This window comes from Ursus americanus, chromosome 26, assembly GCF_024610735.1.
Source record: "Ursus americanus isolate L20-20 chromosome 26, mUrsAme1.1.p, whole genome shotgun sequence".
NCBI classification, from domain to species: Eukaryota; Metazoa; Chordata; class Mammalia; order Carnivora; family Ursidae; genus Ursus; species Ursus americanus.
This window is the reverse complement of record NC_142152.1, coordinates 24,179,440-24,200,548: the sequence shown is the minus strand read 5'-3', so window position 1 is coordinate 24,200,548 and position 21,109 is coordinate 24,179,440. Positions and strand designations below refer to the sequence as shown.

General features: G+C 38.9%; 1 pseudogene; it reads left to right on the top strand.

Annotated features, from left to right (window-relative positions):
• The first annotated feature begins 766 nt into the window (after positions 1-766).
• On the top strand, positions 767-12,392 carry LOC123798862 (ribosome biogenesis protein NSA2 homolog; annotated as a pseudogene).
• The last annotated feature ends 8,717 nt before the right edge of the window (positions 12,393-21,109 follow it).

The following is a 21,109-nucleotide window of genomic DNA, read 5'->3' as shown; positions in this document are numbered from 1 at the left end:
CTTCTCTTCTAGCCTACATAACTATTTACATTTCTAACACACAAAATTTTCATGCCTCTGTCTTTATCCATGTTCTTCCCTCGGCCTTCACCCCTCCCCAATTCACCCATCCCCAACTCTATTTGCCTATAAAACATGTATTCAAAATCCAAGAACCATATTAGGCATCTCCCCCTCAGAGATGCCTTTACTGAGTTCCAATCAAAGTTCTTTCCTTCTTGATCTTACCCCTGAGCTCTACCACTACAGCATCACTCTGAAATACCCTCATTTTCCCCTTTGTGTCTGCCTGTAAGCACTGTTAAGTCCAGGAACTATCTTTTTTTTGTTCCTCAGTGTCCCATGTGGTGTCCGATTCCCATTAAGAACTCAAAAGTTGTTCATGGAATGAATGAAAGAGGAGGAATTAGATGAATAAATTGGGGCCTACTTTGGTAATCAGTGGGGGAATCACTAAAGGTTTTTAATTAAAAATTTCTTCTTGAAAGAAGTAAGGAGTTTATTTTAAGATCGATCTGTCACTGATGGAGAGAAGGGCTGAGGGCAAGATGAAGAAAGAAAAAGAAAGCAGGGAGGTGACAGTAGTAGTCCAGGGATAAGGTAGGAAGGAGGTAAACCAGACAAATGAAGTAGAAATAGGAGATATTCCTATTTATGAGTATATTTCCCCTTCTTTGGAGCATGTGGTAAAATTGCATTTTCTTTGCCCCCTTAGAAATTAGGTATGGCTACATGATTTTCTTTGGCCTCTGAGATGTGATTGGAAATGATATGTGCCACGTCTAAACAGAAGCTCAAAGAGCCAGCACCTGATCTGCCATATTCTGATTTTAGTCTCAGTGATCATGAGCATGTGTCAAGATCTAACCTCTGTCAGTCTGGTTCTCTGAAAGACAATATTGAGGAGAATTCCTCTGCCAACCTGTATCGGACATGTACTGTGAGTCACTTGTGTCAAATAAATGAGATTTTGGGACTGCTTGTTACTACAGCAAAACCTAGCTTATCCTGACTTATCACGATTTGGAAACTGATGGAAGAGGGTGTGAGTAGCACAAAACACTAACATGTAGCATGAGGGAGTATAAAACTTTGAGCTTGAATGTCTGAGTCTGCCTCTTGTTGTCATGATATGCACTTCACAACTGCAGGGCTCCTGTTCACATCATAATCTATCTGAATTGTGGCCCCTAGAGTTATGTCATACACAACCTGCACAGATATACGCAGCAGCCATGGGAATGATTCATTCAGAAAAAAAATATATTATTTATTGTCCACTGACTCCTAAATGACATTCTGAGTGCTGCAAATGCGAAGGCAAAATAGAGTTTATCACTCTGCGTGATGTGGTCAGAGGCCAGCATGATGTGGCAGATGCTCTGATAGATTGACTGTGCACAGACTGAGGAAGAGGCAACCAGCTCTGTGAGCTGTAGTTGAGCTGCAGTTTGAAGGCTGATTTGGAATTGTTCACGCAGAGAAGGGAAGTGGGTCATTTAAGTGCAAGAAACAGATAAATGTCTATGACACATTGGAGAAACTGCAATAGGTCTTTGTAACTATGGTTTAGGTATACATTTGGAGATGAGTAGGAATGGTAGGGGAAAGATTAGAAAGTTAAGTTGGGGGCATTTTGAAAGATTTTGTATTTTGCTGATGGTTTAGTCTTCATTTCTGGCACAAGAGACCCCGTATCTTTTTAATCAGTGGAGTGTTGTACTTAAGTTTTATGTTTTAAAAACACATTAATAGGAGATTTCTATCATATCATTGGTAGAATCAAGGATATTAGATCTAAAATGATAATATTCTGCTTGGTTTCTTTTGATTAGCTTTCCGATTTGAAAGATCATTATTATTTGCAAAACAAAAATAATAAACTTGAGAGTTAAATTTTGTTAATACTGATCACAAAGGATGGATCCAATTCCATCATTGGAGTTGAAATTTTACTGATTTGAATATAGCTTGAAATACATGGGCTACACGGGCCAATCATTTAGAATCCAGAAATCTTTTTGTCATGCAAATATTGCCTCTCCTAAGGGGATATGATACGTAATCATTCGGGGCCATAAACAGTACCACCCAGAGCTAGGGAACTTTTTGTGAATTTATAAAGAGCAGAGATCACCCAATTATAATCTGAACTTACAATTTCTCTAGAGAGCAAAGTCCAATTGGATGAGCTTTGTGTCTGATCCTTTTTGTTTTTTGGCTTTTAAAGTCTTCCCCATACTGACATTTATCATGATAGATCGCCCCCTGTATCATGGGCAATGATTTCTGGTTAATGTTTGTCAGTTCAGGCATTACTATAAAATGCTAGTGTCTAGATCCGCTGCGTCATCAGAATTTGAGATAAGACCTTCAGGCATTCTTCCTACCATGAAATTACTGCTTTCAGGCCTGCGTAGCCACTTAGTTAACCTATTTATAGGTTTTTCAGATATAACATTCCATGTTAACAGTTTTAACTGTCCTCTGCTTTATCATTGAATAAATTAAAAACTGGACAATAAGGAATATCCTAGTGATGTTGCAAATGACCCATCATCGTAACACAACTGGTCCCTGGAACTTTTCATCTGACTGTGAAAAAGCACTGAACTTTAAGGCTTTTATACATTGGTGAGGAATTCATGAAAAAGCAGCCTTCAGAATGAAGAGAAAATCAGGGAGTTATAAATGGCCTGGTGAGACATAGATGTCAAAGTAGCTGCCAGATGTTGGCATATCCAAAGTCAAAGGAGAACTTGATTTGAATTTTGATTCATTTGAGGAGAAAGCAAGATAATTATTGCCTACCCAAGGATTATTGTCCCAGGGACCCTGCAGAGCATTCCCCTAAATTGAGAAATATTTGTGCTAGGGAATCTAGTACCTGGCACAGAGTATCACTCCATTAATCCTAGCCATTAATATCACTGTTCTACTGAACTGAGAAATAAATTGAAAATTTCAAGTTGAACTTAAAATCAAGTACTCCTTTCGCTTTTATACTAATTAACACATAGCCTATGATTCAAGCTATATACATTTTTAATCCTTCTGCCAAATTCACAATGTGATGAGATGGCTTCCCTGCCCCTTGATAATGCTGCAGATGGCAAGACAGCACTGCTGATGTCTGATAATACGTGCTCCCTACCATGTTCAATAGAGATATTTTGAAAAATGTGATTTAACTAAAGGAATCTGTGGAACTGAAATGACAAACCTCCTCATAATGAGATTGACCATTTTGCAGCCTTTAGGAATAATTATAGTTACAGCTTTAGGAAAATGCAACATATTCCAGACGTTTCACTAGGTCTCCCATTTACAACCATTATCTCATTTGATCTTCTCAGCAGTCCTATGAGGTAGATATTCTTACTTCTCTTCATGAGGAAACCGAGATTCAGGACCTGGCCCTCATCACACAGTCAGTAATTGGTGGGCTGTGATTTGAATCCAGACTGACTGAATCCAAGGTCTGCATTTTTAATCACTACCATTCATGGCTTTCGCACTAGTGCAAGTTCAGTGTGAGCTTTATTCCTCTCTTTGCGTTATTTTATGCATCAGGAGACTTCACAAATGTGATTCCTTAGACTGTCTGAATGATTGAGTGAACCTCAATGCAAGGATTGTTAGGTTTCTCTGAAACACCCTTTCTTTGATAAATCTCTCAAAGGGAATAGTCCAGGGATAATAAATTGAGGCATCTTAGGGACTCATGGGAATTTACCTCTGTGACTGATGGAATGAGTGGGCTGTCACCTGCATATGTAGTAAATAAAGCCATGGAAATGCATGAGATTGCCACCTGAAAATTGACATTGGTTTGTTCATTTTCTTACGGGAAGAATACAATTGAAATGAAGGGAGCTGAGGGGAACCATAAGAGTGATTGATAGAAAGATACAGAGTTTAGATAGGAAACTGGAAAAGAAAATAGAAGGTTTTATTATTATTATATTACTATGTCTTCAAAGTATGCCAGCACCCATTCCTCAGTGCGGTCACAAAGTATACAGCACTCTACTAGGCACCATGGAAGATAGAGAGAGAGAGAGGAAGAGGGAAGAAGGGAGATGGATCTCTGCCCTAAGGAACCAATGTTTTTATTAATATATTAAAAATTAATTTATACTGGGCTGAAGAGCATGCACATTAACAGTACGAGCACATGGTCATCACCCAAGGCCACCTTTACTAATCATTTCATATAATTTGTCTCTAACCAAATGGACTTTCTAAAAAAGAAGATCCAAGCTCTCTTGACCAGCAAAGGTTAAGCAGGATGTGAAATGCAATGTGTCAAAGGTATGCAGACAAAGCATTTTTTAAACAGACAAAGGAAAGAAAACCAAGGCAAAGCCTGTCTTTTATGATAAAGCAAAGGAAGGCAGATAATTAATGATCCAAGTGCCGGACAACCTTGGTGCCTTAATTTACCTGAATTTTATTAAGGGAATTATTTTAAAGAAATGAGTGCAAAAAAGACTCACCCAGGGTTATTTAAATATGGATTTTTCAGCCTTATGTTTTATACTTCAAAAATGTATTTACTTTTAATTTGTATGTGACATAAAGTGCAGACATTTTTGTGGATCTGAGATAATCATCAAGGCACCTTCCAAGGGTACTTGGCCAACTCCTTAGAAATCGTTAGGTATCAACTTCCAAACCACAATCACATGGAAATGATAATGGAATAGAGTAAGCATTATGTTAGGAGGAAATAACAGGAGGTGAAAGAATCAAAAAGAGAAAGAAAAATATTCTCCTTTAAATGCAAGGAAACAGGAGGATAACAACTTCTAACAGATCGTGAATTTGGGCTTCCGTGGAAAATTGTGAACATTTCCCTTTGAGACATTTCAAACTAGGGTGAGTCATGTTTCTAGTAAAGTCTTTCTAATTAAGGCTTCTGTATCTGTCTGTAGGATATGGGATTAGCTGTGCCTCTGACTCCCATGCCCTTTCCAGCATTTAATTCCAGTTGGAAAACTTTAGTGTGAAACCACACTTCCATCCTTTCAGGTCATAGCTGTTAAGAACTCGCTCATGAGTGTGGGGCTATTGTCTCCTCTGAGGGAAGAGTTCCCAGAGAGTGACATGGCTCATGGACAACAGTGCACATGGTAGGCATTAAACAAATGTGCGTTGAGTATGTTTGAACTGATAGACCCTGACCACCATTGGAGAACATCTCTCTCCCGCTGACCCTCCCTAGTATAAAATCTGTCTCCCTTTCATCGTCCTCATGACAAAAGATAGGTTCAGGATCCAGGTTTAGAATTCTGTCAGTGGTTAAGCCCTTTGCCATTTAGACAGTCACCACTCATCTGTTCACTTGGGTTTTGGAGGCAAATAATGACTGCCACTCAGGTTTAATGATAGTTTCACTTTGAAGTGTTCAGAAGAAAAAGACACCTCCGCACAAAATAATGTTCTCCCTGGATTACTATGATCATCTGAGACTAGAAGATGAAAAGGAAGACTCTTTGGTAGGATAAGCTATTTAGTACCCATCAATACACAGTTCATCTGTTTTGGACGTTTTGGACAAAGGATATCACAGAGACCTGGCCAAATTAGAAGGTGAGGAAGCTGTTGTGGGCAGATAGAGGTGGTATTTTACTGTATATACTTTTGCCCAGAGGAAGCTTCAAAAATTCCTCATACCCTGGGCCAGATGAAGGCTTTAAATCTCACCAAAGACCATTGCACATCTGGACTGGCGTCTTCCAGACCGTGCATTAATCCTGGAAGACTGGATATGCATATTGTTTTCCCATAGCTGAGATTTCAAAACACCCCACAGTGTCTCTCTTTCTACTATTTGGATTAGTGTCAGTTAAATGTCTTGGTTCAAAGGTGTCAGTGAAAAAGCTAACAGAACTTCATTTGAAAAGGAAGGGTGCTAAGAGACATGATAACTTAAAATCAACCTCAATCCAGTTATTAGGTTTTTTTTTCAATAAGAGAATGATTTAAACTGAAATGAGCAGAACTCTTGATTAACCAGAGATTCAATCATAATTTCTTGAAAGCTTAAAATGAGGACAAAAAATCATATTTTTAGGCAATTTAGAATTTAAATACACATATAAAAGCACACACATAAAATTCACTCCTTGGTAACTTAAAAGCCTCAGCATATCCGTGAGAATGACTGATTTCTTAAAATTCAAGGGGAAAAAATCAGAAGCTAACATAAGTGGTGGTCATTTTTACAACAGTTTAGACACCTGAAGGGAAAAATCTGTTTTTGGTTGCTTGTTTTGTTTTTTGCTTTTCATTTTTCTTTCATTTGCTTTTTGCTTCATGGTTCCTTCAAACCAAACATTTTTATCTTTTATTACAGGAAGACTGGAAGATTCAAAAAAAACAGCCCATGACTTAATCCTAAGACAGCTCTGAAGTGGCAGAGAATGAGTTTAAGTCTGTCTGACACCAATAATTTTGCTATTTCCACTATGCATGGTGACTATGATTTCTTTGTTGTAAAATAAGGGTAATGTCTACTTCACAAGGTTTAAGAAGATAACATACATTTAACATGTAGAACAGTGTCTGACATCTGGTAGATAGCCACAGAAAAAGAGTGATGATAGTAGTACTAATGGTGGTTATTGCTGTTACAGGGAAATGGACCGGAATGACTTGTCCCCTGAATGGTCTGAGAATAATATCCTAAGGTCTTTAAAATAAAAATAACTGTGACTGTGGAGTACAAACTAATTATCTCCAAAATCTGCATGCACTTATTTTTTGAAAAAGAACAGATATTTTCTCCAATAGATTTGGTCACACACCATAGATCACAGTTAAGCGTTGACTGGGTGGACGATATTTTGCAGTGGTCCATAAAGAGGAAGAAAAAAATTATGGCCACTTCAAAAATTCTATCACAATGACTAGAAAGCACTAGATTAATTGCCTAATAAATGCCTCTTGAAAATTCTTTTCATGGGCTAGGATATGAAGCTCAACCCAGTATCAGAGGAGCCTAGTTTAAACCAAAATAAACACAAAAATACATTTTATATAAGCACACTTATATTTTAGCTCATAATGAATGAAGATGTTCTAGCTTTGTTTACTGTGTTCAGAGGTATCTTAAATACAGAGTTGTGTCACAATGGCAGGAAAAATGTTGGAAACTGCCAAAAAGAAGTCTGCTTGAGGAAAGAAGCTTATGATAAGCCACTAAAGGGGCAGAAAAAGCAGGTGTAACATCCTGTATGGGTGGGTTCTGTCACATCCTCTCAGCTCTGAATTATCTGAAGGAAAAATCCTGAAGGGGACTAGAGGGAAAGTTATTAATGGCCTCAGGGTCAAAGGTTTTTCTTATTTGCATGCAATTCCTCTTTGGTCTTTTGTTTCATTTTATGAAATACACATGTATACATACATAGACACCCAGGCTCATAAACAAATTAGCTGTAGCAGTAAAAATGTCTGGCTTTTAAAATAGAATGGGTAGAGTGTATCAATGTCCCATTTTAAATCACTTTTGGCAATTCTAATTTATGAGTTTGTGACTTAAAAGTAATACTAGACTATTTAATACACTTGCAAATTATTATTTGATTCTAACACCTCTGTAACATACTCATCTTCAAATCCACAGCAGCATCCTATTACTTACGCCTCACCTAGGAAAATAAAGGACCAACATTTTCCATCTGAGGAACCTGAAAAAGGAATGTCTCTTAGCTGCTTTAGATCAAATCCCAGCAATGGAATAGAATCTAGTTTCCCACGTCTTTTCCCCGCCTTATTCACACAGCCATATTGGGTAATTAAAGGAAAAACAGATATGGAAAATTCCTCTGAGAACATTAAATTAATTATCTGTGAAATTTCATGATTTTATCCATAAATGGTATGGTGTAGGTTATAAAGTAGGCAGATAGCAATTGTGTTAGGACGGGCTGCAGTGCAAATTTTTTTAAAACACTAAATTTCATCACCAAAACAGAATGGAGATACCATAAATGAATGTGGGCTTTAATCTTTGATTGAATAGAAGACTCACACTCAACTGTATGACTATTTTGCACATCATCAGAAAGAGATAAAATTTCCCATCAGCTGTTGCATCAAGGTTTTAGTTCAGGAAAAGATTCTTGCTCAGTAAAACTAAAAACAAAACCAGGTCTTAGCCAATTTGATTTCTCTTTGCAGAGGTGACCTAATAGGGTGGCTTGGGTAAAACTTTTACTGGTTGGTTTCGGGTTTGGTTTTTGGTTGTTGCTGTTGGGTTTGGTTTTGTTGTTGTTGTTGTTGTTTTGTGTTTGTTTGTTTGTTGTTTACGAGCTAATGGAGAAGGAATCATTAATAGGTGAGCCTAAGGCATTCTGAAATATACTTGCTAAATAATAAACTTCTCAATTTCTTCCAAATGAGTTAATTATTAATTCTCATCCAACTCGACCAAACCTAAGAGTCAGAGAATGCAGGTGCCAAGGAAGAGAAATGAAGTGTGTAGAGCAGAGTATATAGTAGGCAATAGGAGGGTCAAGGCTGACATTAGATAGGAGCCTTAGAGACAATGCCTTAAAACATAGGAAGGGCAATGTTCGATTAAACATTAGGAGAATCTACTGCAATTTTAAACATTTTCAGCTACACAGCAGAGAAAATGCCGAAGGACAGGAAAAGGTGTCCACCTGAAACTTTTGAGATCCATCAATATTGATTCGTATATCTAGTAAAAGAATTAATTCTACACTAGAACTAGCATTGGTGATGGAAGGGTGTGAGTGTGTTCAGCCCTTTTCAAACCTGATCTTTTAAACATATATCCTCCCATATATATTTATTTCAATAACTCAAGGCAAGTTTTCTATTTTTCTAAGGGTGAGAGTGGTTTTTCCATGATTTCCCCAAATTTAATGGCAAAAACAGCCATTTGTTACAGATTCTCTATGGGTCAGGAACTTGAATAGAGCACAGTAGAGATGGCTTGTCACTGATCCATACTGACGAAGCCTCATCTGGAAGATACTACGAAGGCAGGCTAGGGACTAGAATCATCTGAAGGCTGTTCACTTGCGTGCCTGGTGATTGATAATGGCTCTCAGCTAGGACTTGATCTAGGACTGTCAACCAGATCACCTACACGTGGCCTCCTCATGAAACCTGGGATTCCTCCAAATTTGGTGGCTGGGATCCAAAAGTGAGTGTCCCAGAGAAAGAGCCAGATGGAAGCTATATCACCTTTTATGTCCTAGCATCAAAAGTCACACAGCGTGTCTTCCTTTGCATTCTACTTACTGGGCAGTCACAAAGGCTACATTCAAGGGGTGAAAATTAGACTCCACATTCTGATGGAAGAAATGTCAGTGTTAGACAATTGTAGAACTGGAAACACAAAAATGTGGACAATTTTTGAAACACGGTCTGCCACAGTGATTGTTTCTTTTTCTTTTCCCTTCTCTTTTCTTTCCTGTGTGTGTGTGTGTGTGTATTTGTGTGTGTGTGTGTATGTCCAGTCTGTGCTTTCTTATAATTTCTAGAAAAAATAACAAGTCATGCATGGAGCACACATTTCTAGTAAATTCTAGTGATATCTTGGTCATCTGCTATGCATCAGCTCATTTCAGATTAATAACTTTTGTACCTGGGGTTATTCTGGTAGGTCTACCAGATGTTTGTTCCGACACAGACATTTTGGAGTTTATATACTTGAGGATAAAAGAAAAGAACCAAACTTGAAAGTGTTAGTTGTTGGAAAGAAGTCCAGAACAGGTAAGAAGATGTTTAAAAGTGCAATGAAGACAGATATTGGATTTGAGTCTATTGAGAAAAAGGATTTAGGATATGAAGGAAAGATGTCTTTGCTGGAAAGGATTAAGTGTTTCTTGGTGTGTGTTAAGCTTCTGATAATTTTTAGAAATGAGTTGTTTGACTTCAGGACATGTTATTTTTCTGCATATTGTTTAGTAAACATTTTAATTAAAAGTGTTTTCATTTATTTATCAATAGATATTGTAGGCTCCTTTTAACATTCTGGGAATTCATGAGTGATGCTTTCTCTTTTGCCTCATGCTTCTCCATATTTTTGAATACCCTCCTCTCTCCTGGTGCTATTGCTCTGACTAAATGGGAATACCTATGCATGATGGGCCTGTTCCTCAACTCCCTGGACTGAAATAGCCAGAATGATAAGAACCTTGAGCTAATGCAAATGGAGGCTAACACATGGAGAAGAAAGAGTGATCTCTTCCTTTGAAAACCACATCCCATGAATATTCCTTATTGACTTTATAAATCTACATTGAAAATTCTATTCTATAGAAATAATTTCAAAAGTATATGACATATTTATTGCAGTATTTTCTATAACAGTAAAAATTGAAAAGAAACAAAAATGATCATCACAGGGGAATGTCTATGGGGTATATTCATATCTAGAACACTATTGCTACCTTAAAATGCCAGATATCTACTTTCATGGAAATGTGTTTTAATTGACTCATTAAAAAATTTCCAAAATATTATGAATAGCAGAATCCCATCTTTATAAAAAAAGATATAAAATTTCCTTCTAGATGGTAGACTTAGCACCACTGTAGCTACTCTGTATCATAAAAGAATCTCTAGAAATGATCATGTATTTTATTTTTAAAATTCACATCTTGTATGTAAATCAAGAAGGAGAATTCTTAATGGATCATAACATATAAAAAATTCTTGAAAGGTGGGAAATGAGAAGAATGAAAGTTCCCAAGACATAGAACATATTTTTCTTCTAGAAAAGTTGGGAGCAGTACCAAGGGAGCTTCATACTCAAGGGCAGTGGATCCTAAGTTCAAGAGTGGTCCTAAGAGTAACCAACTGGTAATCAGGAGAGGGAATCAAGCAGGACAGCTTCTGAATAACACACCTTTTCAGGCCAGAGAGCAACCGTAGGGGTTTCAGACTCAGTTGCTATGAGGGTGGGAGGCTGTCAGGCTGTGACAACTTGGGATGATGGAAATGGGATAACACTAAAAGCTACATATTGCACCAGTGGAATATCCCGAGCCTCTCTACTCTGAATGAAACCTGCTCGGTCCCAGGCCACAGCAGTTCATCTCACCTCTCGCCATAAGTGGACAGTCAATCCAGCAAAGTATTTCAGCCGTAGAGATGAGAGCACACCAATAGTCACCAATCACATCATGCTTTTTTTCTAGAACTGGTCCTCTTAGAAGTGTCTCTTTCCTGTTGAGGGTGGTATGGAGTCAGCTCATATGTCTCTGAGACCCAAAACTTGAGAGGTTCTTTGTGCCTGGCAACTGCACTTGGTGGCTTGGTGGTTGTCACCATGCCATAAAAAAAGAGGTATTGAGTTACATCTACACCATAAGCACTATGGATATCATATGGATTACCACGAGAAAAAGAGAAAGAAGGAAGGTCAAGAGGCTCACAAATGTTCGAAGGCAAAAAGGTGATTGGTCTGAATGCTAAGCTCTACCACAAACAGTGCCATGCTAAGAAAATACAAATGAAAAAGACTATCAAGATTATGAAAAGAGAAACACCAAACAAAAGAATGATAAAAAGACTCCACAAGGAGCAGTACCTGCATATCTACTGGACAAAGAGGGACAGTCCTGAGCTAAGGTACTTTCCAAAATGATTAAACAGGGGCACCTGGGTGGCTCAGTTGGTTAAGCATCTGCCTTCAGCTCAGGTTATGATCCCAGGGCCCTGGGATCGAGTCACATATGAGGATCCCTGATCAGCAGGGAGTCTGTTTCTCCTTCTGACCCTCCCCACAACTCATGCACGCGTGTGCGTGTGCTCTCTCTCCCACTCTCTCTCAAAAATAAATAAATAAAATCTTAAAGAAATGATTGAATAAAAACAAAAAAATGAAAGCAGGAAATTTCTGCCCAAAGTTCCTGCGTGGGAAGAAAGAGAAGTATTAAAAGTTATTCGAACAGGAAAGAGAAAGAAGAAAATATGGAAGAGGATGGTTACTAAAGTCTGCTGTGTTGGAGATGGCTTTACTGAAAAACCACCTAAGTATGAAAGATTCATTAAGCCAATGGGCTTATGTTTCAAGATCAGGTGTGTTCAGGGTGGTATGGCTGTAGACATCTGTGGCTGGGCTTATGTTTCAAAAAGCCCATGTAACTCATCCTGAATTGAATGGTGCATTTTGCCTACCAATACTTGGTGTAAAGAAGAGTCTCCTATCCCCACGATACCCAACTTTGAATGTCATTACCAAAGGAACCGTCATTGAGGTGAATATCAGCAAGTTGGGCCTTGTGACACAGTGACGCAAGGAGGCAAAGTATTTGGAAAAGATATGCCCACGGGTTACCAGCAGTCCTGAAAATGATGGATGCATAAATGTGGTCCTATGGTTTGAGTCAATTTCATACAAGTAACTCCTTATAATTATTGAAGACTACACGTCAATCAAGAAAACCAGCATTACCATGATGTTTCTGAATACTACCCAACAGCCTTACATGTCTGCAATCATCAATAATACTATTTATTCTATTGTAAAAAAAAAAAAAAAAAAAAAACCAAAACATTAAAATGGCCTAGTTTTAGGGAAAAAAAGTCATCAGTCATTTGAGGAAAACCAATACTTTGTTGTTCCTCAATAAAAGATTAACTTAATCATGAAGACAGAGACTTAGAAGAATAAGTGTAACAGAAAGTTTAGAGTAAATATAATTTACATCCTAAAAAATGTAAGAAGATATTTAACCCATAATAAAATTAACCTAATATATAATGGAAATTCAAACTGTCTTCATTGTTGGCAAGAATATGGAAAAAACGGAAACCTGCACACTGTTGATAAGAATATAAAATGGTGCAGCTGTTATGGAAAATAGTACGGAAGTTCTTCAAAAAAATTAAAATAGGGCGCCTGGGTGGCTCAGTTGGGTAAGCATCTGCCTTTGGCTCAGGTCATGATCCCAAGGTCCTGGGATCCAGTCCCACATGAGGCTCCCTGCTCAGCGGGGAGTCTGCTTCTCCCTCTGCCCCTCCCCCCACTTGTTCTTGCTCTCTCTGTCTCTCTCTCCCTTAAACAAATAAATAAAATCTTTAAAAAAAATAAAAATAAAATTACCAGATGATCCAGCAATCTCAATTCTGGGTATTTATCCAAAAGAACTGAAATCATGATCTCAAAGAGATATTAGCACTCCCATGTTCATTGCAGCACTATTCACAAATAGCCAAGATGTGGAGACAACTTAAATGCCCATTGGTGGATGAATGCGTAAGGAAAAGGCATATGTGATAACTTGGATGAACCTTGAGGACATTATGTTAAGTAGAATAAACCAGCCACAGAAGGGCAAACACTTCATGATTTACTTATATAAGCTATCTAAAGTGGTCAAACTCAGAGAAGCAGAACATAGCACGGTGGCTTCAGGGGCTGGAGGGAAGGGGAAATGGGGAGTTGCTATAGATGAGTATAAAGTTGCAATTATAGACGATGAACAACTTCTAGAGATCTACTGTACAACATTATGCCTGCAATTAACAACACTTAAAAATTTAAGAACATAAATCTCATGTTAAGTGTTCCTACCACAATAAAATTTAAAAAAATTAAAAATAAACAAAACTCTCATTTCAAACACTCAGTAGTTGGGTTGAACAAAAGAAAGGCCATAGTTCAAGAGAAACTAGTAAGCTAGAACCAAGGAATTTTCTGGAATTTAAATAGTTGGAGAGGCAACATCATGTGGTGGTTAAGAGCACAGACTCTGGAGACAGATGGCCTGGTTTTGAATATTAGGTTTGTACCTACTGGCTGTGTGACATTGGAAAAATCATTTAAATTTTTTGTGCTTGTTATTAAGCTGTTTTCTTTGAACTCCAAACATATCCTACAATACTTTTCTTTATGAAACTGGGGCTAGGAATTTGTAAACTTATTTCTCCTTTGTCACTTTATTGACTGTAAAGTTATGCCCACAGAGAGCACAAAAGCACAACTAAGATGCTGGAGGCAGAGGGAGGATCTTCCTGTTTGCTTGGAGTTACGGCGACCATGGTCCTAACAGTAGGAGGTAATCCCAGCAATAGCGGTAGCTTCCAGTCTCTACCTTCCTTTGGCTTCCCAAAGCAGGCTTCTTCACCCTCCCTCCCCAGTATCCACACGGTGGGCATTGCCTCATCTCCAAGAGACCCCTCCTCTGCCAACGTGACCTACAGTAACACCTTCTGCTCAGAGTTCCATATTCCAATTCTATGGAGTTTCTAGGTTCTGAAAATCTTTCATGAATTTCCCCACACTTACAGGTAGCAGCCACTTTCTGCCACAATTACTTCCATATTCCTCTACGTTACCTCATTGTTCTGTTTGCTTTTTCAGTGTTCTGATACTTGCTTAACCAATCCCCTTTGTAAGTTCTCTCTGCTGAAATATCTGGGGTGTTTTTGTTCCCCCAAATCAATCCCAACGAATATAGTTTATCATGTTCTACCAGAACTAGGTGGTTATGAGGATTGAATTGAGTTAATACATGTAAAGCACTAAGAACAGTGCCCGTAAATAAAGAGCTATGGAAGTATTCACTACCATTTTCAGATGCTCTCTCAAAAAGCTGAGGAAAACATAAGAAAAAATGAGAGTCACTGAAGATGCAGCTAAACATTTCAGCACCTATTTTAGAAGATAAGAATCAAAATTACTCAGAGGAGACAATAGTAGATATATAGATGAATATACGAGAGAGAGAGAGAGAGATGCTGGATAGGGAGATAGATGAGGAGAGAAGAATTTGCACGAATTTAATATAGATATGTCATTGGCAGAAGAAAACACACACATATAAACAGGCACAAAGAAACACAGTACCTTATACCTACAGATCTCATTTGCAACTCTTACACCACCAAGCTGGTATTACAGTTGACCCTTGAACAGCATGAGAGTTAGAAGTGCTGACCCCACATGCACCTGAAAATCCGTACGTAACTTTTGACTCTCCAAAACTTTAACCAGGAATAGCCTACTATGGACCAAAAGTCTTACCAATAACATAAACAGTTAATTGACATATTTTGTAGGCTATACGTATTATATACTGTATTCTTACAATAAAGTAAGCTAGGGAAAAGAAAATGAGAACATAATAAAGAAGAGAAAATACATTCACAGTACTGTATCAAAAAAAAAAATCCACATGTAAATGGACCCTTGCAGTTCAAACCCGTGTTGTTCAAGGGTCAGCTGTTACCTGTTATCAAATGTAGATAAGGAGAGAATAAGAAAATAAAGCTACTGAAAAATTTAATTTGTGAACAGAAGCATGATATCTAAAAAAAATGCTACTAATAAAGCATAGCAGTGTTTTAGAAAATAATACAACATAATTAGCATTTATTTCAGAAATGCAAGAGTAGTTTAATATTAGAATTTATTATGATAATTCGGCTCATAAATAAGAAGGAAAGCTGTATGATGATCTCAATAGATAATGAAAAAGCATTTGATGATATTCAACACCCATTCTTTATTAAAAAAAAAAAAACGAGAAAATGAGAACTAAAAAACAACTCCAATTTGATTTGAAATTTCTACCAGTAACCTACAGCAAATATCGTGATCAATGGTGAGTTACTAGAAGCATTCCCATCAAAGTCAGGAACTAGATAAAGATGCCTGCTAATATCTTTCATACTGTACATTGGAGTTCCAAATTAATAAAATAAGAAAAAGAATACGAAGTAGACATACTGAAAGGGAGAGGTAAAACCATGATTTACAAGTGATAAGATTACCTATATAGTTTGTCATTTGATTGTCTTAGTTTTCCTAGAATAAATAAGAAAGTTCAGTATTGTGGCCTGATAAAAAATAAATAAATAAAAACTAAAAAAAAAAAACAATCTAGAGCTCTCCTACGTACCAGTGGAATATAATAGACTTAAAGATCCTTCTTCTGATGGAAACACAATATATAAAGCAATAAGGAAAGGGTCTAGAAGTAAATGTATAATAACGTATAGAAAACTATAAAATTTTGCTGAAGGTGATGGAAAGACCTGAGTAGAAGAGAAATACAACATGTTTGTTCGTGGGAAGATGTAATACAATAAAGTTGTTAGTTTTTTCAAACTTATTAAATTCAATGTAATCCCCCAGAATTCCCCACAAGATGTTTCATCCTTCTTGACCAGATGAATCTAAAATTCAAGCAAAAGAGGGGTACCCGGCTGGCTTAGTCGGTGGGAGCATGTGACTCTTGATCTCCAGGATGTAAGTTCGAGCCCCAGTTTGGGTATAGAGATTATTTTTTTAAAAAAATCAGGGGCGCCTGGGTGGCACAGCGGTTAAGCGTCTGCCTTCGGCTCAGGGCGTGATCCCGGCGTTATGGGATCGAGCCCCACATCAGGCTCCTCTGCTGGGAGCCTGCTTCTTCCTCTCCCACTCCCCCTGCTTGTGTTCCCTCTCTCGCTGGCTGTCTCTATCTCTGTCGAATAAATAAATAAAATCTTTAAAAAAAAAATCTTCAAATAAAATTCAAGTGAAAGGATAAATGTGAAAAAAAAGGTAAAGGCAGTTTTGTAAAAGAATAAACTGAAAGCAACTTGATTGAACAGATTTCAAATTCTAAAGATCGAGGTAGTAAAGCAGTGTGATACACACGTGCGTGTGTAGGAATAGACGTATGCTCACCGGGATGGGGATATTTCCAAGCTACACTGTTGAGTGAATAAAGTAAAAAGTGAAGAAAGTAAAGATTTTCTCGTTTCTAATTCACGAAGCAGGAATAGATCAGGTGATCACATACCCACGGATGACTTGGATGGTGGCTACTGATGAGAGGGATTCTGTCACCTCATGAGTAGTCTTGTGTTTTTTTAAAGAACGTAATCATATATGACTCAAGTAAATATGAATAAAAATATTTTTAACTCTGGATTATTTATATAAAGAAATACAGACCTATTTATATCTATATAGTTCTATCTTACCGTCTTTATGAGCTAATTTATAATGTGCAACAAACCGTTTCACCAAAACTCAGTTACTTAAAACATCCTTAGTTCCCATGATTCAGCGGAGGGGTTTGGAAGTTGTTCTGACCCAGCTGAGGCTCGTCTAGAATGACCTCATGCACATGGCCTGGCCTCTGCTGGACCGGCAGGGAGGGTTAGGGTGGCCCGCTGCGCGTGGTCTCTCATCCTTCAGGACACTGGCAGCGGAGGCTTGCTCACGTGACGGTGGAAAGGCCGCTGGCAGCCGCAGAGTGCACGCCTCAATGCGCAAGGGTTAGGGTTAGGCCCCAGGAGCCTGGCAGGTCCAATCTGCAGGCTGAGCGGGGAACTCCCCGGAGGGCTGAGTTGAAGGCTCCGGTGAGGGTGAGCATCAGCCTCCAGGTTTGGGTCCGGGGAGTGTGCTGAAAGTCGGGGTTCGGCGGGAGGGGCTCAGGGGGGCCCTCCGATTTCTCCTGCCCTGAATCCTTTGCAGTGCCCCAAAAGGCAAGGTTTCCTGCTGGGTGGCAGGCTGAGTCCTGTGGTCCCGGCTCAGATGTCCCCAATCCGTGGGGCTTTGGAGCCAGGCCCCTGGGGAAGGGGCCCCTCCGAAGTCGACATAGGGTTAGGGTAAAGCCCCAGGCTTGTGGCAGGTCCAATCTGCAGGCTGTGCGGGCGAGCTCCCCCAAGGGCTGAGTTGAGGGACTACCCATTGATTAAAAAAAAAAAAAAAAAAAAAAAGGTGCAAAGAATACACACAAGGGGAGAGGGGTGGGGGATTGGGATGGGGGGTGATGGGTATTAAGGAGGGCACATATTGCATGGTGCACTGGGTGTTATATGCAAATAATGAATCATGGAACATTGCATCAAAAAACTGGGGATGTACTGTATGGTGATTAATATAACAAAATAAAACTTATAAAAAAAATACACGCGAAGCTGTAAAGTGGGTATACCCTGGAGGTGGAAATTTCCTTACATACCAATATGCTGTTTTGTTTTGTTGTTGACGACAAACACGTGTTATTTTTGCAAATTATATTACTTTGAAAAGTTAACAGAAGAAAACTTTCTTCTGCAGGTATGGACTCTGAGTTTCCCTACTTTGACTTCATTCCTTATACCTACCTACGTTTACCCTCAGTAGCCGCTGAATCTTCATGCCCTCACCTGTGTTAACATGCATTCTCCTGCAGTGAGACACTGCAAAATACCTACCTCCTAGAAACTTCCTTTGCAGGGACCCTAGCATCTGCCTGCATGTCCTGCACAGATAGTGTGGAAACATGCATACCAAAGTAAACAAGGACAAAAAGGCTTTTAGAAGTCCCAACTGGCGGCAGCTGCTTCTGTCCCCCAGGGGAGTGGTATAATTTTCCTCTAGAGCCAACAGCTTTTTGTAAAGCAAAACGCCTCCATTGGCTGATTTAGGGTGCAAACATTGAGCCTCCCAGGACACAGTTTAGAAGGATACAATGTAAGAGAGAGAGTCACATTGCTTGTGAGGTTGGAGGAAATAAAGATAATTCAGGAAGGAATGAGAAGAAAACAAAGGAAGAAAAAGCAAAATAATGGCTTTGGGTAGCGTGGATGGCTAAAATTCTTTTAAGGACAGAGAGTGTTAATTATTAGGTGGTGGTCTTTCTCCTTTGCTGCCCTTCTGTGCGCTGCTTTGCTGTGCTGACGCTTGGATGCTGCAAAGTACATTTGCCTTTGTTAGTTTCTCCACAATGAGTCTGGGGACTTGCTCCTTTCTCTTTGCTTGCTCTTCTGTCACTGGAGCCATTTGCTGTTTCTATAACCATCCTCCCGACAAAGGACTTCATTCAAGCTGCAGCCGTCAGCTTCAGTCTCTATATTCTGGCACTTCCAGGACCAGCGTCACTGTACTCTCATCGATGTACCAGCACTGGAAGGGTAGCCGCCTTTCCTCAGAGGGCTCAGCCTCAGCCTCAGCCAGAAGCCACGCCCTCCCCAAGACCCTGATTTGCGGACATCAGCCAGAGGGTAACCCCTTCCTCAAGGGGCCCTCCCAACTGTGTGGGGTCTGAGCTTCTAGGTTCTAAGATCTCCCTTTTTTGTTTCCAACACTAGGGGTGGTAATGGCTTGCAGTGATTATTAACTTTGTATTAATTCCTCAGTGTGACCTCCTTTTTTATGCCACTGTGGAAATTAACAAAGAACAAATGAGAAAAAACAGAAGCTATTTACCCAAAGCTTGCCAGAGCAAGGGAGTCAGCCACCATCCCTTGCAGTTGCCAGAGACTGCAAAAGTGGACAATCTTTATAGTGAAAAAGGGAAAGCTTCAGGTGTTCTCTGACTGGGGGTTGTTGCAATGGGGAATCTTGGAGGCAGGCTAGCTAGAGGCAGGGTATCATGTGACTGATTTGGAGAGCATATTTGGCTTGGGGATATGCTCCCCAAAGTTGGCAGAGACGGCGGGAGTGGGGGATGGATGGTGGATAAAAAAAATGGGGAAGCCGGTGGTCATTGGTCAAGGTCTGACCATTCTGGGCTGGCTCCTACAGAGGTCAAGGGTGAGAGTTCTTTTGTCATACATACTGTCAACAGGCCAGTGTTCATTTGCACATCTGCTTGCTCACCTCCGGGGCCTGTTCAGTTAATTCCCTACGTGAAGTCCTCTCTGTTTCAATGTCTAGTGTGCTTTCTGCTTTCCCTCACGAGACCCTGACTGCGACCAGGAGTATCTAATATTCCATTTTCAGAAGTTCCCATCGTGTGTGGGTCTATTTTGTTAAATCTTTAGTGAGTTTGACACACATGCAAATGGATTGTACGAAAGGCGTTTGGGGAAAATTGAGGAAATGAACACATCTGGAAGAGTCCAGGACAGAAAGAGCAGCAGCAGAAGGCAGTGCTGTTAGTGACCCCAGAACTTCAACAAAGACAAGAAGGTGAACCTTGAAGGGATCAAGAGAAACAAGCCCCAAGTGCCTTTCCATATCCATAGCCTGTATTAGGAACCGCATGACGGTGCCTCATAAGCATTACGGTTTGGTTAACCAGTTCCCAAATTGATAAAGCAATTTTATCTAACTGTATGGTAATACTTCTGTGATTCATTAATATTTGTGGGCAAGTCTCTTCAATTTATCTTAGCTGTACTGAATTCCTGGTCTGGGCTAGGTATTAAGAGATATTTGTAATTACCCCAGCTCTGTCTTGAAAAGGTTTAAAGGCTTTCTGGGAAGAAGTGAACAAGGGGGAAGTAAGTGGAAGTGATAAAAATAAGCTATGTAAGGATCAGAATAAGAACTACAACTAAATGGCATTGTATTATTTTGAAAAAGGGAAGAAAATGTGTACGACTTTAGTTCATCGGGAAGCTGTTGCACAGTAGATCAGACTTGGATCTTCATTTTTCAAGAAGAAAAAGCCAGGATAAAAAAAAAAATTCCATCTTTAAAAAAAAAATTCCAAAAAATTGTCATCACAAAAATTGCTAGTTCTACCTCATGGAAAGCTCATGTTTTGCTTTAACTTCCACAAAGCACACTTGAAATAGTCATAATCTTGATATACAGTTTATTCAGCATTTATATGTACATTGTCATAAATATTTTCCATGTTTTCACATGATATATATATATATATATATATATATATATATATATATATATATATATATATATATATATATATATATATATATAGGAGCCTGATGTGGGGCTCGATCCCAGAACGCTGGGATCACTCCCTGAGCCGAAGGCCAATGCTTAAGGACTGAGCAACCCAGGCACCCCTCACATGTTTTATATTTGTAATTGTCATGTAACATTCCATCATCTGGTTGTGCCATAAATTATTCAGCCTTCCATTTGGGGTATTTGTTTTAAAATTTTGCTATCTTAGATTTACCCATGAAGATATTAATTGTGTCACTAAATTTTTGCTTCTGGCAGATTGTTTCTTTTGGATATACTTTTAAAGAAGACAAGGGATGCTGGCTAAGAGCACATTTATGGCTCTTACTTTTGAAATACTGCTTTACAAAAAGATTGTAAAGTATTGTTAGTAAGGAACTAGCTTATCTTAGCCACATCAGCTTGTGTTATCTTTTTTTTTTAATCCTCATTTCCAGGGTGCTATAATTTGCATTTTTAACTACTAATGAGGAAAAG